Genomic DNA, 10,337 nt, shown 5'->3' with positions numbered 1-10,337 from the left:
CTCTGAGGATTTATTAGACCTCTTTTCTAAAGAAAAGCTGCTTGAAATTGCATCTCATTAAAATGCTTTCGGATACTGCATTTTCAGCTAGTAGTACTGCACTGTAAAAAAAGACATTTTTCTTACAGACATTAACCATAAAAAATAACAGATGTTTTTTTCCGTAAAAAGAAAATATACCGTTGAAATACAGGAAAATCACCTTTTTAAACAAATGTACTGTAAAAGCACAGTGAATGTCTGTAATTTTAAATGACTAGAATCCTCTGTTTTATAACAGAACTGTACAGGTTTTTAAGGGTTTTGAATGTTAATTTATGTTAAGTTATCAGTGTAAAAAAACAGTAATTGGTGGAAAAACACAGACCACTAATGTATTATTACGCACTCTGTGTTTATTTAAAGATACAGAATATTGTTTTTTGTTGTTGTTGTTTGCTGAAATTAATAATAAACATCATAAAACCAAAAGACAATAAATTTAACAGAACTGTCCTATGAAATTACTTTCAATACACACTGAAAACTTGTAGCACTTTAAATATTACTGTTGTAAAATCAAATTTACTTGCAAATGTTAAGTAAAATCTACTTGACATCAAATGTAACATTTGAAAATATTAAATAAATCTAACTTTATTATATTTAACTTATTTATAAAATAAATATTTCAGACTCATCAAAATATTAAGTAAAGCTTGTCAGTGTTTTATGAATTAAGTAGATTTTATTATATTCTATTTGATATTTTAGTATATATCAAGTTATATTACTGACAATTACAATTTAAATTCTGATCATTTTCATTTGATAAATGTTACCAAATAAATAATTGTCCGTATCATATCACAAATCACACAAAACACAATCACAACGACTTGGGAAAGTCTGGAAACAAGTATTTAATGGTTCATTCAATGATAGTTCTGATCCAATTAACCATCTACATTCATTCATTGTCTGTAAACCCTTATCTAGTTCAGGGTGGCAGTGAGCCCAGAGCTTAACCGGAATCATTGGGTGCAAGGCGGGAACACGCCCTGGAGGGGGCGCCAGTCCTTCACAGGATGACACACATTCACTCAAACCAACACTTTTTTGAGTCACAAATCCTCCTACCAATGTGTGTTTTTGGACTGTGGGAGGAAACCGGAGCACCCGGAAGAAACCCATGCAGACACAGGGAGAACACACCAACACAGACAGTCACCAGTTCAACCATTTTAATCAAGGAATTTCCTTCAAGGTTCAAGGGCAGAAGGTGGTGGGACTAGATCCCATATAAATAAAATAAATAAATAAAAAAAATTCAGCTGACAAAAGAATAGCATCAAGACTGGCATTAACCAACAAAACATGCATACCCTCTCTAATATAGAACCTAATTCTTCTGTTATTTTTACTCTTAACAAAAGAAAACCGTATGAGTGAAGGTCGAGTGCTTGCAGTTCTGTAAAACAATCGCCACCATGAACTTAAACTGTTAATATCACTGCAGTATACAAGGCTAGCTATATTTTAGACTTTTAGCAATATTAACAATCAATGTCTTTTAAATAAATCATCAAATCTATGTCTGTATCTCACCCACCCACTTCCATCCCTATGCAGTGTTCTTGTCCCAAAATATGATACTGTATCAAAAGTCAAATGTCTTTGTTAGCCCGATGGACCCTATCTATTTAGCTATTTTGCTATTCCGTTTTTTTGTCAGTGCCTCTTTCAGTTGCATTTAAACAGTAATTATGTGACATAGTCATATTCAATATGTTGTTTTATTCTCTAAAGAACCTTTGCTACTGAAATATGTAATCACTTGAGGTTTTCATTCTGACCGATAAATCAATTTTTCTATAAATTTGTCATATTTTGACCACAATTTTACCTAGCGCCTGCTTTTTTTTTCATATTTCTCAATGTATAGCCTTGAAATCATACTCCCACATCAGATATCTTGACACAGATTGTTAGTGTGAGGTGTCTGTTAGTTGAAAACATAAGCATTTTTGATGCTAATTTATTACATGTCATATTACTGTGACAAAATAAATTTGTAACATCAGACGGACATATTTTTCTTGATATTCTAAGCTCTGGGATGTATGACTGATAAAGTTCTGACAGTCACAGCAGGCCCAGACTTTCAGGAATTTAGTTCAGGGCAAATATGGAAAATTTCCCAACAAATAAAAAACATTTTGGTACTCTGGCAGTCATGTGAGTCAAAACGAAACTGAAAGTAAACACCGTTTTTCTTGTCCCTTTGCAGCGTCTTCATTTCTGATTATAGTGAATATCATTAGAATCTTTCATGACAAGGACATAAGACAAAAATTTTGAAGGAGCGCCTTGATTTTTAGGTGGTTTTTCACACTGGATGACTCCCAGAGGCTTCACAGCACCGTGATGAAAGCGCTATTTTTAGAAACGGTAGGATCTGCGCTTTCTAACGGTATACGGAGCTCACAGACGCATTCAGACATTCAAGACTTACAAAGCTGGTTATATAGGTTGTGTTTTTCACCCCGCAAAATGCGGGATTCGGGTTAGTAAATATTTTTGTGTCAATATTATCTCACTCAAAGACAAATTTACAGCATCACATTTGAAATTGTGCCTTTCAAATAGTCAGTTAAAACCTTACATTCCTCAAACAATATCCAACAGTCTTTTGAAGAGGCAAAACTGAGGACAGCATGTCTGTGTCTGCACAATGGCATCTGAAGGTTCATCCAAAGAGTGGAAGTTAATTAAAAGAGAATCCAACCAAACAATGTTTTCGCAAGTGGTTGGTAGTTGTTTGCAAAATTAAAAAGAATAGTAATATTGTGTAGCGCAGTGTTGGGACTATGCAAGAGAAAAAAATTAGCCCCATAAGCAGTGAGCAAGCTTTAGCACACCACATCCACTACCACATCCTGGCAACATCTTTCTTTCAAGAAGGCTGGATACATCCTCGGGATCCTCTCCATCTTTACCACAGACAACCAGGATCCTGATGTGTCGAGTTACAGCTCCAAGTGGGAGGTACAGCTCCAAGTGGGTGGTACAGCTCCAAGTGGGCCGTACAGCTTCAAGTGGGTGGTACAACTCCAACTGAGCACGGAAGAACATTTTAAGCACGACTCAAGCACGTCGCTGGCTTCGAGATATGTAGTTGTCATAAAGGCTCTGGAGACGACCCAGAGGCTAAAGAACCATTTTTATTTGTTTTAAAAAACAGGGCTGATATGGAGCTGTTTCTAAAAGCTTGTGTTGATGAGCAGGGTCTCAGGGTCAATGCCATGTTTGTGGTTACGTCATGCCCCTCACCCCAGAATTTCTAAGGCGTGGAAACTGGACTGTAGGGCCCTCACCTCAATTCTTAAGGCACAGATACTAGACTGCAGGGCACCTTATACACCACAGTTCAGAGAGTGTGTATAGTTTGATACTTTTAGAAACCTAGGCTGTCTGTTTAACTGTGACATCCTGCTTTGCGTAAAATGCCCTGCACAAAATAGGTTTCCTAGTTATTTTCTTTCTTCTAACAAATTTCCATAACTAATGCAACTCAGATTGCTGTGTTTGGAAGTTTAAGAGAATGTCAGTGAGTTCTTTGGGACACTGTGTTATATTATTGTGTATTTTGTAGTACAGCTGTATGACCATGTAATAACTGTTTTGTTTTCAGTGTTAATATTGTACCTTGTAAACATTGAGTACATTATATGGAGTACATTTTCAGCATCATGTGATTCACAGACTTGTTTGTGGTTGGCTTAATTTGTGAAATTCTTGCAATAAATAAAGAGAATAACCATTTAACTGAGACTACATGTGCTGAGAATGATAAAGTTTGCTTACATATATCCTACTACTCACTTCCTAACAAGAGACATGACAGTAAATATGGGTTCATCAGCACAGCTCAGTGCTGGGGTGCTATATATTCTTCGCCTGGCATTAGATTCATGTTTCTCTACTCCAGAGAATCCAGTTCTATTGTCAGTATTTCTCTACAGGTATTGGAGAGGCAGTGTGTGCACGTTTGCACATCTGTGTTAATAACGGTTGCAACTTAATGTAGAATATATTCAACAGTTATATTTATACTTCAGTGTGACTAAACTGTAACTCTTTAAGGTCAGTTGATTAGGTTTAATGCATTTTTTTTGTCAACAAGTGCCCCTCAAAAATGTGTAAATCCCTTCAGTGTGAAGCATTTATGGGGTTAAATCCCCTGTTTAGTAAATTAATTACTTTGGTCTTACAGGACAGTAGTGGCAAAACGTTCCTTTACCCAATAAGAGTATGCCCATGGTGACATCTGTCACAAACTGAAATGAAGCAAAATGGTTAACATGTCACATCAGGATTTGAACCTTAAAATAGCTTTAGAATATGCTGTGACCCCTTTGACACAATAAGAAAAGGTCCTAATGAACAGCTCATTTGTTCTGTTTTATACTCCTTATTGTCATTTAATGTAAACAGGGTCTGGGCTCTGATGAGTTAACAAGTCACCCACCATCTTTACTTCATCAGCTGCCCAAAGAAAGAATGCTCCACAACTTCAAGATCTAACAATCCAAAAGGGACAGGATTTTAATTTCTATGTTGAACATAACATTTTTATTTATTTATTTATTTTATAGCAATGTGCTGATCCTTTATATGCACAAAAAGAATTACCCCCTGGGAATACAATAATAATAAAAAAACCCTAGCATATATTCATTCAAATGGCTAGGTTTAGGAAAATCATATAATTTAATAATGTCAAACTGTTCAGTAATGGGGCGGCACGGTGGCGCAGCAGGTAGGTGTCGCAGTCACACAGCTCCAGGGACCTGGAGGTTGTGCGTTCGATTCCCGCTCCGGGTGACTGTCTGTGAGGAGTGTGGTGTGTTCTCCCTGTGTCTGTGTGGGTTTCCTCTGGGTTACTGTCTGTGAGGAGTTGGTGTGTTCTCCCTGTGTCTGCGTGGGTTTCCTCCGGGTGCTCCGGTTTCCTCCCACAGTCTAAAAACACACGTTGCAGGTGGATTGGCGACTCAAAAGTCTCCGTAGGTGTGAGTGTGTGAGTGAATGTGTGTGTGTCTGTGTTGCCCTGTGAAGGACTGGCGCCCCCTCCAGGGTGTATTCCCGCCTTGTGCCCAATGATTCCAGGTAGGCTCTGACTAGATGGCTCATGACATGTTTTAATGCTCAGCATCAACTAAAGGTAATGTTCTACTTTTATTTCTTTCCAGATAAATGTTGTTTTGCTGGTAGTAAAAGGACATATGTTGTATGGAGTTAGCAGCATTCTGACATCAAGCTAATGTATGAGACATTGCAGTTTTGGCTTAAATTTATTTTTATATTAATTGAAAAAATGTATTTAATATTAGACCACTTCAGTGGCTTAACATTAATCAGTAATGTATATCACTACAATGTAATTATGCAAAAATAAAAATCAGTGGAAATTCCCTTTAATGTAATTCTGCATGTTTTATGTTTAGTGTTGGCAGACAATATCAACCCTTAATTAGTTTGTAGTTTTGAGATGATTTATTGTGTAACGTTAACAAAATGAGTTAGCAGTAAACAGTAAAAGTGAAATATGGTAACAATGTAATAGTGATGGGGCGGCACGGTGGCGCAGCAGGTAGTGTCGCAGTCACACAGCTCCAGGGGCCTGGAGGTTGTGGGTTCGATTCCCGCTCCGGGTGACTGTCTGTGAGGAGTTGGTGTGTTCTCCCCGTGTCCGCGTGGGTTTCCTCCGGGTGCTCCGGTTTCCTCCCACAGTCCAAAAACACACGTTGCAGGTGGATTGGTGACTCGAAAGTGTCCGTAGGTATGAGTGTGTGAGTGAATGTGTGTGTGTGTCTGTGTTGCCCTGTGAAGGACTGGCGTCCCCTCCAGGGTGTATTCCCGCCTTGCGCCCAATGATTCCAGGTAGGCTCTGGACCCCCCGCGACCCTAAATTGGATAAGCGGTTACAGATAATGGATGGATGGATGTAATAGTGATCTCCTTGTGAAGTTTGTATAGCTTTTTGACATCTTTTGGGGAACCATACTTAAGTGAAGTTATGTAATAGCATAATTTTGGGAGTAGGACCACGCCCGAATTCCTCCTCTCAGCCCTATATATACCCTGAAAATTCAGGTCATTTCCGCGTCGGACAAACTCGCCTCTTTTAGTTCAGGAGATGGATCTCGACTCGACTGCTTCACGACGTCAGCTTGCACCTCCGCGCTGGGTCATTCCTGCTGATCCCCATATCCCTAACATTACAATTCTCATTTTTCTATTTAAGTGCTGCTGCAGACCCTCATCCTGACTCCTCTGCTGCTGTGCTTCTCCCACCCTCCGGCTTCCAGTTTATACTCTCTTTTCAGATGCTAATGTGGATTGTCGTACTGGACCCTCCTCTGTGCTGCTTTGCTGCTCACACTCTACAGCTTCTAGCTCATGCTCGGTTTTCAGATGCTTCGGTGGACCTTCATCCCCCACTTTTTGCTGCTGCACTACTCAGAGTCTCTGACTTTCCAGCTCATCATCTTCCCAGGTGCCGTTACGGGCCATGTCCTAAACTTCTCCTTTGCGGCTGTCCCGCACCCCGCCTCTTCCTTTACAGCACACCCTCTCTCCTGATGTGGACTTTCATCTTAATCCCCTTCCCCTTGTGGTTTCTCTGCATCCTGCCTGTTCCTTTACAGCCCTCCTCTCTCATGCCACAGACCTTCGTCCCAACCCCATAGCTTTGCGGCCGCACCGCCCGCCTCCAACTTCTCAGCTTGCACTCTCTCCTCAGAAACTGCTGTGGACGCTCATCCCTATGCCTTCCCCTCACAAACAAACGGCGCCCTGCGTCCACTGTACGGCTTGCACTCTCCTGCTGTATCTTACCTTCTGCTTCTGCTTGCAGCTAAGCTTCTCCTAGTGACTGCACCTCACACTGCCTCTTATGGTACTGTTCGTACTAATTCTTCCAGCAGCTACGGGCTTTCAACCTGACCTCCCCTCTTCGCGATCATGCTGCTCCGAGCCCCTAAGTTCCAGCTTATGCGCTCTTCTCAGGCGTGGCCTTGGACCAGCCCCCCCCCCCCTACGCATCACTCAGGCCCTTGACGCCACCTCAAATTCAATTCACCCTCTCACATGCAGCCTTGTCGCTCAATTCCCTCGATGCCATTGGAAAGGCACCACCAGGGCACACCTGCCAACAATGCACATCTCGCTTTATTAATGCTGCCCCTCTGTAGTACTTGACTTCAAGGCTGCTACTAATCCACTTTCCACCTATTTTTGCCAGCCTCAGACCTGTCACTATTACCCAATCATCATCAATTACACTGAAGTAGAAATTGGACTTAGCAACACTCTGTCCAGTGCATCCAGCCTGATGCACTATCATAGTGGCCCCAGATAAATGTCACTATTATTACACTGTAGCTTAATGACATTTAGCTGGTGATACTTTAAAACCCTATTATTAGTTGATCAATTTGATTTCTGCCGACGCAATGATCTTGTTCATCTTAAGACCAGCTCTGATTCTATCACATTTTGCAATCATCACCCCTTTACCGCTACGGCATCTGAATACTCAAATTACCAGTCACGCTAGACTTTCCGTTATCATAATCAATAACAATATCAATAATAAGGACATTCAACTTACTCATGCTATTTTTCTACCATCTCACATGACACTCAGTCATGCTCCAGTTTATTAAAGGTAGTTCAATCAAAGACTCACTAACCCCTTTCATTCACCTACACACAATCAGGACACCAATCAAACCCTTGACCAGAGTACCTGAACCTGTCCATTCTGTAGTACTTAATGATCAGCATTCCTGTAAGTCTTTGGGGGGTCTGGCTTCATACGCATTCATAAGCCACCCTCAACTCTTCCCCAAAAGATGTCTGAGTTCACCTCCCCGTTTCAGCCTCTACGGGCATGGTCCGTACTAACAAAATACATTTTTAGCACCATCCTTCCCTCCTGTCATTTCTGTCCCTGGTTTGTCAAGAAAAACCCTGTTTAACCCAGTCATCAGGAATGCACTTCGCCTTGTTCCCACGCTTTCGAAATATTCTTGCAAGCAAGGGGATGTCATCAAGGTATGTTGGTTTTTTGTTGTGTTCACACAAATAAGAATATGGATTATGGCTTAGGAATGTGATGTAGCAGTGTTTTAAGGGTGATCTGCTAATGTAGTAGGATTCAGTCTAACCTGGTCTGAAATAATTGAAAAACAAAATTATCTACCTGCTTTGCTTGTTTTCTGGCCAACCTGCAGCTTAAGGTTTTACTAGATATATTTGCCGAGCTGATTAGCATATGGGTCTAAATGACTACCAGGTCACATATCAAATAGAAATCAAGAAAAAAGGGGTCAGAAAGAAAGGTTTAAACATCTATTCAGATAAAGCTCAGTAAAATCAGTAAGACTTAGCTGTATTTCATTTATGGCCCACGCGCTGTAAAGTGTGCATATATTTAAAAGGTATGATCCGGATCTAGCTCATACAGTTGTGGCCAAACTTATTGGCACATTTATTGAATAGTTTAGTATTAAAAAAAAAACCATTATATTCAGAAATACGTGAATATATACCAACTTTGTCAGGAGTATTTTAGTAGCATGTCCAAATACAATAAACAAAAATGTTGACTTGTCATCATACATAAAGTCATCTAAAAAAAAGAAATAAAGATGAAGCATAGTAGTATATGACGTGGACAGGATTAAAGACACCCTTCCCTAAAAGGTGCACTGGACTTTCCCTAAAAAGCACTGAAAATGTGGAACAGGTGATGCATTTCAAATTACAGTGGTGAATGTGTACTTCTTCTAACTGAACCAACATTAATGCCAGAATTGTCCCACATGTCTAAAGATCAACCAGCACTTGTAAGCCAGAATCTTCCCAAAACTGTGTATTTGGGCTTATCATGGTTTGAGATTTTTGCATTTATTATTATGATGATATGCATGCTAAATTGATTTTACAAATGTGCACAATGTCAATGAGTGTAAACTAATTGCAGGGTAAAATTATTAACATTGTTTTTTCTCCTTACAGATGAAGCAGTGGCCACTAGTTTAATGATGGCTAACAAGACTGGGAGAAACTGTCCACAGTGTTCAAAGCCTGGAGTTATGGAATTGTCTTCTCTTCTTTTTGCCCCAATTTAGACTGGCTATTTGTCCAACCCATCTGCTAGGAGTCCCCTATCACACACGCTGCTGTTGACATGTGGGTGAATATCGATGTATGCCTCCTCAGATACAACTCTGCTACTGACTCTTTTAACAGCTACTGGTGCAACGTCACCAAGCAGATAAACACACTAGAAGGAAAGTGCTATCAACAGATGCCTGTGCCAACCAACTGCTCAGGGGTGCTGTGGGGAGAGCGTCATCTACCCACCTAGAGAGAGTACGGCCCATTGTTACTCTCTGGTCCTGGCTGCAAATGCGGATTCGAATGAAGGAAATCCACTAAAATGTGCAGAGCAGGGTGCCTCCAGGACCAACGTTGAGAATCACTGTGTAAAAGAACTGTATAGAGGCCCTTTTTAAGGACTGTTTCAGTATAAGCTGATGTGACTGGCCCTTGTGCTTTGTATTAACTCATTTAAAATTCCTGTTGTCATAATGGTTGAAATTCAAATGTCAAAATAAATGACTGTATTGAGCATTTGTATTGGTTAATGGCTTCACTAAAACAATAAGAAAGTTATTAACTTATTAAGTTAAGAAAGTTAGCACTAGTGTATTATTTCCTGTGTATTTATGTAAAATTAAAGTATACCATTCTATGCTGAAGTTAAAGGTGATTCAAAGTGTATTGATTTCTGTATTTAAAAACTGGACTTTATAGAACAATATAACCTGACAAGGAATGTATTGTAAGATTACTATTTTTACATGATTCTAGTTTTTTTTAATGGTATATGATTGTTAGATAATTAAACATCTGAAAATATATTGAAAACTAAAACTTGGATCTGTAAACACCCTAACAAAAGACTTTTATATATACTGTTAAATTTGTGTAAATTTAAATAATTTTTCTGAATTTAACCAGAAACCTCCAGTACTATAATAGTGAGCTCTCATGTAATTCGCTCTGGATAAGAGTGTCTGCCAAAATGGCATAAATGTAAAATAAGACTATTAATGGTCGGCAGGAGCCGAGAGATCTATGATAATGTGTTTCTTGCCTGAATACTTGACTGATAGGAACTGAAGCAGTCAGCTGCTGCCGAATCTAGGTGGTCTGAGGGGGCAGCTGTGGCGGGCATGAACATGGCCACAATATGTGCAGGAATCTGCATGAGGAGGCGAAAC

This window comes from Hoplias malabaricus, chromosome 6, assembly GCF_029633855.1.
Source record: "Hoplias malabaricus isolate fHopMal1 chromosome 6, fHopMal1.hap1, whole genome shotgun sequence".
In the NCBI taxonomy this organism is placed as follows: Eukaryota; Metazoa; Chordata; class Actinopteri; order Characiformes; family Erythrinidae; genus Hoplias; species Hoplias malabaricus.
This window is presented reverse-complemented; position numbering follows the sequence as displayed.